This window comes from Moschus berezovskii, chromosome 14, assembly GCF_049115385.1.
Source record: "Moschus berezovskii isolate FMDL1 chromosome 14, NW_MosBer_1.0, whole genome shotgun sequence".
Taxonomy (NCBI): domain Eukaryota; kingdom Metazoa; phylum Chordata; class Mammalia; order Artiodactyla; family Moschidae; genus Moschus; species Moschus berezovskii.
This window is the reverse complement of record NC_142473.1, coordinates 31,245,745-31,260,016: the sequence shown is the minus strand read 5'-3', so window position 1 is coordinate 31,260,016 and position 14,272 is coordinate 31,245,745. Positions and strand designations below refer to the sequence as shown.

The window sequence follows — 14,272 nt, the reverse complement described above, 5'->3', positions numbered from 1 at the left end:
ATCACGATGGCGTGATCACTCACCTACAGTCAGACATCTTGGAATGTGAAGTCAAGTGGGTCTTAGAAAACATCACTGCGAACATAGCTAGTGGAGGTGATCGAATTCCAGTTGAGCTATTTCAAATCCTGAAAGATGATGCTGTGAAAGTGCTGCACTCAATATGCCAGCAAATTTGGAAAACTCAGCAGTGGCCACAAGACTGGAAAAGGTCAGTCTTCATTTCAATCCCAAGGAAAGGGAATGCCAAAGAATGCTCAAACTACCGCACAATTGCACTCATCTCACATGCTAGTAAAGTCATGCTCAAAATTCTCCAAGCCAGGCTTCAGCAATATGTGAACCGTGAACTTCCAGATGTTCAAGCAGGTTTTAGAAAAGGCAGAGGCACCAGAGATCAAATTGCCAACATCCGCTGGATCATGGAGAAAGCAAGAGAGTTCCAGAAAAACATCTATTTCTGCTTCATTGACCATGCCAAAGCCTTTGACTGTGTGGATCACAATAAACTGTGGAACATTCTGAAAGAGATGGGAATCCCAGACCACCTGACCTGCCTCTTGAGAAACCTGTATGCAGGTCAGGAAGCAACAGTTAGAACTGGACATGGAACAACAGACTGATTCCAAACAGGAAATGGAGTATGTCAAGGTTGTATATTGTCACCCTGTTTATTTAACTTATATGCAGAGTACATCATGAGGAATGCTGGGCTGGAAGAAGCACAAGCTGGAATCAAGATTGCCGGGAGAAATATCAGTATCCTCAGATATGCAGATGACACCATCCTTATGGCAGAAAGTGAAGAGGAACTCAAAAGCCTCTTGATGAAAGTGAAAGAGGAGAGTGAAAATGTTGGCTTGAAGCTCAACATTCAGAAAACAAAGATCATGGCATCTGGTCCCATTGCTTCATGGGAAATAGATGGGGAAACAGTGGAAACCGTGTCAGACTTTATTTTTTTGGGCTCCAAAATCACTGCAGATGCTGATTGCAGCCATGAAATTAAAAGACGCTTCCTCCTTGGAAGGAAAGTTATGACCAAGCTAGATAGCATATTAAAAAGCAGAGACATTACTTTGCCAACAAAGGTCCGTCTAGTCAAGGCTGTGGTTTTTCCCGTGGTCATGTATGGATGTGAGAGTTGGACTGTGAAGAAAGCTGAGCGCCGAAGAATTGATGCTTTTGAACTGTGGTGTTGGAGAAGACTCTTGAGAGTCCCTTGGACTGCAAGGAGATCCAGCCAGTCCATTCTAAAAGAGATCAATCCTGGGTGTTCATTGGAAGAACTGATGCTAAAGTTGAAACTCCAATACTTTGGCCACCTCATGTGACAAGTTGACTCACTGGAAAAGACTCTGATGCTGGGAGGGATTGGGGGCGGGAGGAGACGGGGACGTCAGAGAAGGAGATGGCGGGATGGCATCACCGACTCGATAGATGTGAGTTTGAGTGAATTCCGGGAGTTGGTGATGGACAGGGAGGCCTGGTGTGCTGTGATTCATGGGGTCGCAGAGAGTCAGACATGACTGAGCGACTGAACTGAACTGAGGCACACAACCTTGGGCAAGTCTCAAATTCATTCAAGCCTCAGTTTTCTCATCTTCAAAATGGGATGCTGGGGCTTGAGCACTGGGCTAGGCACCATCTCACAATCTTCATGGCGACTCTGGGAGGAAAGCACTGTCACATTTCCCATTTCACAGATGAGGAAACTGAGGCCCAGGAAAATAACTCGCTTCTAGCCATACCCAGGTGGGTCAGTGATTAAGAATCTGCCTGCCAATGCAGGAGCTGCAGGAGACGTGGTTCCATCCCTGGGTCAGGAAGATCCCCTGGAGAAGGAAATGGCAACCTACTCCAGTATTCTTGCCTGGAGAATCCCATGTACAGAGGAGCCTGGTGGGCTGCAGTCCATGGGGTTGCAAAGAGTCAGACACGACTGAGTGACTGAGCACGCACGCACAGCCACACATTAGCCACGCTGTTAGCCAGGGCTGGAATTTGTGCTTTGCTGTCTCTCTGTGAAGCACGTGTCCTGTGCCACTGCTCTGTGGTGCCTTGCAATCCCTGCCAAGTCTGGTTCCCAGGATCAAGGTGACAATCCCAGGAGATCACAACTGACCGAGTGGTGTGAGGGGCTCAGGAGAGTTGGTATGTGGGGCTCAGGAGAGCAAGGCTGTGTGGCTCACACTTCTCCCTGGCCCCGCTCCACTCCCCAAGCCAGCTCCTGTGGGGGCCCCCGGGGGCAGGCGTGGGCTGGTGCCTTCCCTGCTTGCCCCTGCCACTGCTAAACTTTACACTGGGCTCTGTCATTAGCCCAACAACAAGCTCCCTGTTTGACTAGCCCTGTCCAAATTTGCTCGGCGCGAGCAAGAGCCCATGGTAAGTAAACGGTTTTCTGTTGATATTTGAGCACTAATGAAGAGGCAGCGAGCAGGCCCATTAATAACGGAGGAGATGATTGTGTTTGCACAAGGCCTGTATACAGCGCGTCAGCCACCCAGGCGGGGCCCGCCTCCTTATTGATTTCCCCATAAGCCGCTTGGTGCTCTTGTTCTCATCCCAGGCGGGGCATCCTCAGGGTTGGATCCCATGGTTGAACCTCCTTTCCCTGCTGAGGCGCTCAGCCTGGACCTCGGTGAGGGTGGAGGTTTCATTCATTCCTCGTTCATTCATTCAGCACGCAAGGGTCCAGCATCTGTTATACACAGGCCACTCTGGCAATGGCCGAGTCCCTATCTTCACCTAGAAACAGAGCCTGCCCTTGACCTTATGGGGGAGGGGGCAAGAAGGAGGCTCTGGGTAGACATGTATGCAGAAGTTGATTCTTTGTGCACCTCTGACCATGCATGGTACCCCATCATCATAACACTGCCCATCAGGGTCCTCTACCCTCATTTCACCTGAACTGAGCAGTTAACCCAATCTGTGATGGGAGGTGGCCCTCTGGCTGGCCCTGGGGGTGGCACCTTCCTGCCTCGTGTTGTCCTTTAACCCTGAGATCCAACAGGCTCAACTTGGGGATGTCTGCTTTGGATGGGATCGTTAGTGATGGAGAAGGGCTTCAGGGTAGACCTGGGTCACCCTCCCCACTGGGAAATGTCCATATCCTGAGCTTTCCAGGGAGATGGCATGGCAGATCCAGGGTGAGTGTTCGAGAAGAGCCACCAAGACCTCCAATCTGAGCTGGTTTGGGGATATTTCTGGCCTATCTTGCAGTGAACATAATGGTGAGTAAGGCAGTATCCTATCTGATGGGCTCACAGTCTGATAGAGGAGGTCAATCTGTAAAAAAATAACTGGAGAAAAAAAAAATCATAAAATGTTGAGAAGCAGGAATCCAGGGCAGAGGGAACAGAGAGGAAGGTACTTGAAGGCATGGAGGACTTCCCAGAGGAGGTGACACTTGAGCAGCTCCCTTAAGACTGACTAGATGTTTGTAGAAGCCACAGTGACTATTCCTACTGGTGGGGCAGGAAAAGAACAGGGTCTGTCACTGACTGCCTTCTTGCAAAGAGACCCAAGACTTGTGTCTCTTGACCAGGTTTTTTGGTGGAGGACTTTGTGTGGCAGGTCCTTGAGTTAGAATGGGGGTGGGGTTTGGGGTTGGGCATGGGGAGATATGGCCCTGGGAAAACATCCTTCTGGATTGGGTGTTGGTTTCCACCGCTTTAGCCCAATAGAGTATTCCATGGAAAAGATGCAGGAGGGTGTGGGGATGGGAGTCAGGAAGCTCAGATTATCATCCTAGCCCTGCCATTAACTGGGAGAATGACCTTGCCTCCTGGAGTCTCCGTCTGTAGAATGGAGCTGATCACAACTGCCTCCCCACAAGGGGAGAGGCAACTGGGGGAATAGAACAAAAAGTGGTACAGAGAAAAGCAACCCAAGAACGTCAGTACACCAAGGAACACAACCTGGGCATCTGTATTTAACTTTGGTCCCTAGATGGACACATACTCATCTCACACACTGTGGTCCCTCCTGCACCACACTGATCTTCTTGCTGCAGCCCTGGAGCCGAGTCTGTCAGAAAATAACTGAGAAGAAGCTGTATTTGCAGGAGCCTGGGCCAGATTTATGATGCTGAGAACCAGGGAAGTAAATGGGAAGGGCGGAGGAGGATGCCTGAGCTGGTCCCAGGGAAGACACCCTTGCATTCAGTCTTCTCTCCCAGGAAGCAGGGGCCCCAGGCAGGGCTGCTGGCTTGAGAACCTTCTATGGGAGAACCCGGAACTCCCAGGGCCAAGGGGGCAATCCAGAGTTCCCCTGGGGCCTGGAAGAGTTCTCAAGAGTGAGAATCTAGCCTGCTAGGCCTGCCTCCTCAGCCTTTTGTTCAGGCCCTAAACTACTTCCCTTTCCCTCTTCCGACTTCCAGTTCCAGCAGAGGGGCAGCCCTGTTGCTGGGCTGAAACCCCCAGATCAGTGGGTGTCTTTGACCAGATTCTACCAGGCCAAGCAGCAGGAGGAGGTGCCGGCAGTGCTGATCTCTTTTTAACCATCTTATTGTACACTGCCTCATATTACTTTCTGTCACTGAGAGCTGGAAAGAACCAACCCATCAACTCTTGTCCTCTAGCCCCAGGTTAGTATAGCTGCGTGAAATGGAAGGCTGTTTGATGATGATCTGGACCCCTTTCCTGGGATGGAGACCTGTCTCCATCCTGGGCACCTGGACTATATCCAGCAGCAGAAGAGGATTTTTGTTAGAGAGGGGAAAATGACAGAGACTCTGTTAGCGATAATTGTGTATTTCAGTTGCATTATGCAGTTACACCATGAATGATGATCAATATCAGCACAGTGGTTCTCAACCCTGGTTGCCCTTCAAAATTAACTGGAGACAGAAGGTGGCGCCTGGACCTCACCCCAGGCCACCCAAGCATTTTTGTTCTGGAAAAGCTACCCGGGTGGTTTTGATTCATAGTGAAGGTTAAGACCTGTGGAGCTAGAGAAGCTTTCTCTTCTTGGGTATTGTTTGTGGGTGGGCTGGTTTCTTCATCCTACATGTAAGACTTGCAGCACCTGAAGCCCATTTTGATTTCCATCTAGGGGAAAACTGGATGGAAACTATTCCTGAGTTTCTGAGCCAGAGTTCAGAGGAAGAGGCAGCTGGGCTCCGAGAGGGAAGAAGAGAGGCCTGAAGCCTGAGGGGGGAAGGGAAGCAGAAGGACAGAACCCCAAATGTTAGTCAAGTGGGACTTGGCACAGAGCAAAGGAGAAACCGGCCTTATTCTCGCCTCTAGCCTGTGTGCTTGATTGTTTGATGAGAAGTTTTCTTTGTTTTTGCGGGGGAGAGGGCCTTGATCAGAAGGACTTGGGCCCCCCATGAGTGGTGCTGGGGAGTGGGTCTTCCGGGTTTCTTTATTAAAAAATTTATTTTATTGAAGTGTAGTTGTGTTAATTTCTACTGTATAGGAAAATGATTCTATTATACATATTTACACATTCTTTCCGTATTCTTTTCCATTATGGTTTATCACAGGACATTGAACATTCTTTGGCATTGCCCTTCTTTGGGATTGGAATGAAAACTGACCTTTTCCAATCCTGTGGCCCCTGCTGAGTTTTCCAAATTTGCTGGCATATTGAGTGCAGCACTTTCACAGCATCATCTTTTAGGATTTGAAATAGCTCAACTGGAATTCCATCACCTCCACTAGCTTTGTTCATCATGATGCTTCCTAAGGCCCACTTGACTTTGCATTCCAGGATGTCTGGCTCTAGGTGAGTGATCACACCATCATGGTATCTGGGTCATAAAGATCTTTTTTGTATAGCTCTTCTGTGTATTCTTGTCTCCTCTTCTTAATATCTTCTGCTTCTGTTAGGTCCCTACCATTTCTGTCCTTTATTGAACCCATCTTTGCATGAAATATTCCCTTGGTATCTCTAATTTTCTTGAAGAGGTCTCTAGTCTCTCCCATTCTATTGTTTTCCTCTATTTCTTTGCATTGATCACTGAGGAAGGCTTTCTTATCTCTCCTTGCTATTCTTTGGAACTCTGCATTCAAATGGGTATATCTTTCCTTTTCTCCTCATCTCACGCGCTAGCAAAGTAATGCTCAAAATTCTCCAAGCCAAGCTTCAACAGTACCTGAACCGTGCACTTCCAGATGTTCAAGCTGGTTTTAGAAAAGGCAGAGGAACCAGAGATCAAATTGCCAACATCCGTTGGATCATAGAAAAAGCAAGAGAGTTTCAGAAGAACATCTACTTCGGCTCTACTAATTACGCCAAACTCTTTGACTATGTAGATCACAACAAACTGGAAAGTTCTTCAACAGATGGGAATACCAGACCACCTGACCTGCCTCTTGAGAAATCTGTATGGAGGTTAAGAAGCAACAGAACCGGACATGGAACAACAGACTGGTTCTAAATTGGGAAAGGATACGTCAAGGCTGTATATTGGCACCCTGCTTATTTAACTTATATGCAGAGTACATCATGCAAAATACCAGGCTGGATGAAGCACAAGCAGGAATCAAGATCGCCGGGAGAAATATCAATAACCTCAGATAAGCAGATGATACCACCCTTATGGCTGAAAGCAAAGAGGAACTAAAGAGCCTCTTGACGAAAGTGAAAGAGGAGAGTGAAAAAGCTGAGTTAAAACTCAACATTCAAAAATACTAAGATTACAGCATCTGATCCCATTAGTTCATGACAAATAGATGGGGAAACAGTGGAAACAGTGAGAGACTTTATTTTTTTGGTCTCCAAAATCACTGCAGATGGTGATGGTAGCCATGAAATTAAAAGATGCTTGCTCCTTGGAAGAAATGCTATGACCAACCTAGACAGCATATTAAAAAACAGAGAAATTACTTTACTGACAAAGGTCTGTCTAGTCAAAGCTATGGTTTTTCCAGTAGTCATGTGTGGATGTGAGAGTTGGACTATAAAGAAAGCTGAGTGCCGAAGAACTGATGCTTTTGGACTGTGGTGTTGGAGAAGACTCTTGAGAGTCCCTTGGACTGTAAGGAGATGAAACCAGTCAATCCTAAAGGAAATCAGTCCTGAATATTCATTGGAAGGACTGATGCTGAAACTGAAACTCCAATACTTTGGCCACCTGATGTGAAGAACTGACTCCTTGGAAAATATGCTGATGCTGGAAAAGATTGAAGGCAGGAAAAGGGGCTGACAGAAGATGAGATGGTTGGATGGCATTTCTGGCTAGATAGACATGAGGTTGAGCAAGCTCTGGGAGTTGGTGATGGACAAGGAAACCTGGCATGCTGCAGTCCATGTGGTCACAAAGAGTCAGACACAGCTCTGCGACTGAACTGAACTGAACAGGATATTGAATATAGTTCCCTGTGCTATACAGTAGGACCTTTTTGTTTATCCATTCTACATATAATAGTTTGCATCTGCTAATCCCAAACTCCCAGTCCATCCACCTCCCCCACCCTCTCCCCTTGGCAACCACAAGTCTGATCTCTATGTCTGTGAGTCTGTTTCTGTTTCATACATATGTTCATTTGTGTCATATTTTAGATTCTACATCTAAGTGGTATCATATGGTATTTATCTTTCTCTGTCTGACTTACTTCACTTGGTATAATAGTCTCTAGGCCCATCACTGTTGCTACAAATGGCATTGTTTCACTTTCTGTGGCTGAGTAGTATTCCATTGTTTATGTGTACCATATCTTCTTTATCCATTTGGCTGTTGATGGATATTTAGGTTGTTTCTATGTAGAAGATTTTTCTTTTCTTATAAGGGGTTGACCTTCCTCTGCTTCCAGCTGGTAAGATCACAGTTAACAATAACAATTAGAAGCTATCTTTGGGAGGTTTGGCCCTGGTGTGCAGTGCCCCTCCATACTGCAGATTAAATCATTTGGCTGAGCTTCTGGTTCCACCATGACTACCTAAATGCTGGACTTGGTGAAGGGGTGCAGGTAGGGTCAGCATGAGCCACAAAACACCCCAGAAAGTTACAGGGACTCGGACACCCACATTGAGACTGCAGTTGCGATTTGGGAAGGAAGAATGATCCAGGCGAAGAGCCCAACTTCTCAGGTGAGAGCATTAGAAAGAAAAGGCCCAAATTTTTTTAAAAAATGAAATTATTATCTGGAAAATTTAGAAAAAAAGAGTAGCTTCAGAGGACACCTAATTTTTTAGGAAGTTTATTAATTTTTTATTTTGAAGAGGAGACGAGGTCAGGGCAGAGATGTAGAAGTATCTTGGCTCTTGTCCTGCACCACCATCTGAGGACAGACCCTTGGGTCTTTGCTGCTGATTTAGGGCCGGATACTGGAAATCAGCCAGTTCTAGAATCACTGGTACTAGCCATCTTCTTCTGGAAATTTGAATATGGGAGAGAATGAATGGGAAAGATCTGAGTCATAGTTAGAACCTTTACAGAAATAGCACAGGTGGCCAAGCTCGCATGCAGATGAAGCTGTTGTTTATGACACGCAAAGAATGGATGAATGTGCCCCTCACAAAGGAGCTGTTCGTGGACGCAGTTCCATACAGACTGACGTGTCTTGCAGATCTGGCTCACTGCCGTGGAACGAGCATATGGCAGCGTGGGAGGAATCGCGTTCTCCCTCACTCAGCATTTTACCAGCCTGCAGTGTGGGGACTGTGAATTTTTCAGCAGCAGTGATAAGAGTACCTCTGTGCTCACAATCACTCCCTCTCTCCCAGTAAGTTGATGAGATGGGAGGACAGTCTTGGACACCCTCCCTCTCTCTGCTGTCCGTGTTACCCTGTCTGCAGGGAGCCTGCATTCCTTTCTTCCTAAATGGGGCAAAGGGAAAAGACCTAGGTTTGGAGGGCAAAGTTCATCTCCAAGCAAAAGTGTTAAGAGCCCATCCATGGATGCAGATTCAAGCTATGTATCCAATGCAGTCTTTCAGCACTGAAGCTGGTGGCTCTTTGTGTTCCCATTGAGGGAACTGATATTTGAAACAGTCAGCAAAGGATGGACACATTGATTCAGGGGAGAGAAACCACTCAGGAGAAGAAGGTGGCAGGAATAAAGTGGGGGAGGTACCAGAGAAGAGTGCTGGTACACAAAGCTGAAAGGAGAGGCTAGGGAAGACCACAGAGGGCCTTGGATGCCAAGCTGGGGAATTCGAGCTTTATTGACAGATAGATGGGGAACCATTAATATTTATGTCAAGACATGACAAATATCAGAATTGTGAGAGTTTAAAAGCTTGGCTTTATAGGATTTTTTAAATTTAAAATTTTTAAAATTTTAGGATTTTTAGGATTTCAAATTCTAAAAGATGCTGCTGCACCCAATATGCCAGCAAATTTAGAAAACTCAACAGTGGTCACAGGACTGGAAAAGGTCAGTTTTCATTCCAATCCCAAAGAAAGGCAATGCTAAATAATGTTCAAACTACCGCACAATTGTACTCATCTTACACACTGGCAGAGTAATGCTCAAAATTCTCCAAGCAAGGCTTCAATAGTACGTGAACCGTGAACTTCGAGATGTTCAAACTGGATTTAGAAAAGGCAGGGGAACCAGAGATCAAATTGCCAACATCCGTTGGATCATAGCAAAAGTAAGAGAGTTCCAGAAAAACACCTACTTCTGCTTTATTGACAACACCAACACCTTTGACTGTGTGGATCACAACAACCTGGAAAATTCTTCAACAGATTGGAATGCCAGACCACCTGACCTGCCTCCTGACAAACCTGTATGCAGGTCAAGAAGCAGCAGTTAGAACTGGACATGGAACAACAGACTGGTCCCAAATTAGGAAGGAGTCTGTCAAGGCTGTGTATTGTAACCCTGCTTATTTAACTTATACGCAGAGCACATCATGTGAAGTGCCAGGCTGGAAGAAGCACAAGCTGGAATCAAGATTGCCGGGAGAAATATCAATAACCTCAGATATGCAGATGACACCACCCTTATGGCAGAAAGTGAATAGGAATTAAAGAGCCTCTTGATGAAAGTGAAAGAGGAGAGTGAAAAAGCTGGCTTAAAACTCAACATTCAAAAAACGAAGATCATGGCATCTGGTCCCATCACTTCATGGCAAGTAGATGGAGAAACAGTGGAAACAGTGGCAGACTTTATATTCTTGGGCTCCAAAATCACTGCAGATGCTGACTGCAGCCATGAAATTAAAAGACGCTTGCTCCTTGGAAAGAAAGTTATGACCAATGTAGATAGCATATTAAAAAGCAGAGACATTTTTTGCCAACAAGTCCATCTAGTCAAAGCTATGGTTTTTCCAGTGGTCATGTATGGATGTGAGAGTTGGACTCTAAAGAAAGCTGAGCACCAAAGCATTGATGCTTTTGAACTGTGGTGTTGGAGAAGACTTTTGAGAGTCCCTTGGACTGCAAGGAGATCAAACCAGTCAATCCTAAAGCAAATCAGTCCTGCATATTCATTGGAAGGAGTGATGCTGAAACTGAAACTCCAATACTTTGGCCACCTGATGTGAAGACCTGACTCACTGGAAAAGACCTTGATGTTGGGAATGATTGAGGGCAGGAGGAGAAGGGGACAACAGAGGATGAGATGGTTGGATGGCATCACAGACTCGATGGACAAGAGTTTGAGCAAACTCCGGGAGTTGGTGACGGATGGGGAATCCTGGCGTGCTGCAGTCCACAGGGTTGCAAAGAGTTGGACATGACTGAGCAACTGGACTGAACTGAGATGAAAAGCTTGGTTACTGATTAGATGGGAAGAACATGGGAGAGTAAGGTGTCATTAACACCTCTCAAGTTTCAAATTTGACTGCTTGGGAGATGTGGTGGCATTCTGAGATGTCAGATCCTTCACAAGCATGCTGTCCCTGCTCCCTTCTTGGCATGGTTGACACAGGATGGAGAAAATCCAGGCTCTAGGAACTTGCTTGATGCCATGCAGTCGGCAGGTATCTGAGCAGGGCCCACAGATTGGGACTCCTGGCTTCCAGACTGGCATGTGCCATGTGCCAGGACCTGTGCTGAGAATGTAGAGATCAATGACATGCCGTCCCTGTCTTCACAGGCCTTACTCTCCAGTTGGAGAGATATATGAGGAAACATAGGCATGGGGTCTGTACTGTTGCAACTGATGTGAACTACTGCATAAACTTGGGGCACAATTTAAAATCTGGTTGCCCAAGAGTATACTTTCCTGATTAGCAATTAGTCTGAGACCTCTGTCTTGAGGTCCCCGCAAGCCTCTTGAACTGTACAGTAATCCTGGTGATATACTCAGTATAAATAGGATTGTTCTCTTTCCATTGCCAGGTGCAGAGAGCTGCATCCCAAGGGGCCATCACCGCTGTGACTTGCTGTGGCTTCTCACTGACAGTGGCCTGCAGAACCCACAAGCTCCTGTCCTCCACTCCTCAGGCCCCTGCCAGAAAACAGTGTGGCCTCAGACTTAGTCTTCAAACCTTCATACTTAAGGATCAAGCTCATACACTCTGCCATTGTTAGCAGAAGTAGAAACTGCCCAAGGATCTTAAAGAAGTTCTGTACCACTTACATAATTTGCCCAAACTAGCCCTCTCCTGGGCACTTCTGTGTCCTTGATTTGGGCCTAGGTTACTCACGTGGACACCTGTTTATGGTAATCCTAAGATAATTCTATTTTAGGGACCTAGATTTTGCAGGCTATGAGTTCAGCCACAGATCTTTCTGATTGCTGCATCTTGGGGAGTAGACATTTAGCTGTTCACTGATCTCTTTCCTCCCAAGAGGTGCTGCCTGTTATGGAAACTGAGCATCTGCCCCAGAAATGAAGGGGTAAAGCAAATTTTGCTAAACCACTAAAACAAAACAAAACAACTCCCCACCCCAGTACAGGTTTTGTTATATTCTGATCTCTAAAGCAGTGAAATCCTCTGGCTTCATCTTTGCAAATTCCTCCAGTGACCCTGGGCAGGACAAAGATCAATTTTACAAGGATAGAACCTCATAAGGGAAACAAGGTTAGTAATGAGAGTGAGTGATGAGTTCTTTCCAGGGTGGGTGTGTGGAGTGAAGAGAGACAAAGGAGAAAGGCTTTAGAAAAGTGAGGCCACAGCAAGGACTCCTCACCCCCAACACTGTATCATGGAAGATGTTAAGCATACAGAGAAGCTGAAAGAATATTCAGTGAACACTCCAACCAACCCCCTAGATTCTACTCTCACCATGTATTATACTTGTTTCATTCATCTCTGCATCCATCCATCAGTTAGCTTGACTGATGAGCAGCTTTGCTGTTAATTTTATTTATACCATAAAGCCTCCTCCATTGTAAGTGTGAAACTCAGTGATTTTTGTAAGTTTAAGCAGTTGTGAAACTCTCTCTACAAGTCCATTTAGAACACTTCCACCAGCCCCAGGGTTCCTGTACACTGTCTATGACTATCCCTTCCCTCGGGACAAGGCAGGCACCAGTCTGCTCTCTGCCTCTATGGGTTTGCCTTTTCTGGAAATTTCAGGTAAGAGGGCAGACCACAGAAGTAAGAACTACAATCCTGCAGCCTTCAGAATGGAAACCATAATCACAGACAGTTAAACAAAATGAAAAAGCAGAGGATTGTGTCCTAGATGAAGGAACAAAATAAACTCCCAGAAAAACTATGACATGAAATAGAGATAGGCAACCTTCATGAAAAAGAACTCAGACTAATGATAGTGAAGATGATCCAGGATCTTGGAAGTTTCAGGTAAATAGAGCCATACAATCCATGGTCTTGTATGTCTGGTTTCTTTCACTTAGCATAATGTTGTTGAGGCTCATTCTTGTTACATATGACAGTAGTTTGTTTCTTCTGATTGCTGAATTGTATTTCATTGGATTGATATACCACATTTCATTTATACAGTGTCTGGTTGATGAATACTTGGGCTGTTTCCAGTTTGGGGCTATTATGAATCATGCTACTGTGACCCTTCCTGTGCAAGCCTTTGTGTGGATACATGTTTTATTTGCAAGATTTTAAAGGCTAAGTAGCAGCTAACTAGATTGTTACAACTGGAGGAAAATGTTCTTGGTGGGATGCACAATATGTGCAAAGGCTCAGAAAATTAAAGTGCCTGGTATACACAGAGAATGATGGTAGTTCAGTATTGTAGGGAAAGAAAAACAACTCTTTTCCTCTGCCCATCTTGGGTTCATTGCCTGGGACCCTGGAAATTAGACTGACAGAAGACAGATTAAGGAGAAAAAAGACAGCTTATTAATGTTTTCATCATGCCCACATGTAGGAGAACTCAGTGATGAGTAACTCAAAGGGGTGGTTAGAACTTGGACTTATATAGCATCTTGACAGGGGACAATAAATTTGTAGAGAAGTGATAAGACAAAGAAACAAGGGTTTAGCCCTTTGAAGGCAGAAACTGTGGGAAGGTAAATAGATGGAGGAAACTAATAGAAGATGAAAGTTGTGTTAGCAAGATTTTTTATGTAGATTCCTCGAGTGTCATCTCTGGGCTGATAAGAGTCTAGAGTTGTCTCCAGTGATTAAGAATCATCTTGCTTTTCCTGGTAGAGAAGGGGAGGCCAGAGAGTTTACCTTGTGTCTGGTTTTTAATATTTTTTATTTGTTTGCTTGTTTTTGGCTATGCTGGGTCTTCACTGCTGTGTGCAGGTCTTCTCTAGCTGTGGCAAGTAGGGACTACACTCTAGCTGCTGTGTGTGGGCTTCTCATTGCGGTGGCTTCTCTTTTGTGGAGCACAGAGGCTAGGGTACACATGGGCCTAGTGCTTGTGCCTCCTGGGCTCTGGAGCCTGTGGGCTTCAGGGTTTGTGACACATGGGCTTAATTGTTGCGCGGCCCGACCAGGGATTGAACCTGTGTCTCCTGAGTTCACAGGCAGACTCCCAACCAGTGGACCACCAGGGAAGCCTGTGTCTGCTTTTTAAAAATTACCTTCAGTGCAAAATAATCCTTATGGAAGAGTTGCATGTTTTGGGGTGTTATGCTTTGAACCCCTTCTGTATCATGGGGATAGAGAGGTAGGGAGGGGCTAAATCACACAGCCTATGCTGGGGAGGGAGAGGTGCTGTATTGTGTTTTGAAGGCTCCAGAAAATCTTGGAGGAGTTTTGAAGGAATTCCCATGGTCAGGTGTGCTTTGTAGAAAGATCATCGGCTTGGAGCCCAGCGTATATGTCATTTAGAAAGGTATTGTAATTGATAGGGAAGAGATTTAGCCTGGTCTTGATTCAGGGTGGGGGTGATTGGAGGTGAACTGGATTGAGACTCTGTGTATGTGTGTCCTTGGGGGGGCGGACATGGGGTATTATGGGGGCAGCCAAGTGATTCGACCTTGCCTGCAGCCCCA

The 14,272-nt window shown here is 45.9% G+C and overlaps 1 long non-coding RNA gene across 1 annotated transcript in view; it reads left to right on the top strand.

Annotated features, from left to right (window-relative positions):
• The window catches only part of LOC148775554 (uncharacterized), a 36,503-nt gene extending 25,241 nt beyond the window's left edge, over positions 1-11,262 (top strand). Inside the window, exons 2-3 of the long non-coding RNA XR_016039036.1 lie at positions 5,489-5,730; positions 11,242-11,262. This is a non-coding gene — a long non-coding RNA (uncharacterized LOC148775554). The remainder of the gene's footprint in view (positions 1-5,488; positions 5,731-11,241) is intronic.
• Positions 11,263-14,272: the final 3,010 nt, after the last annotated feature.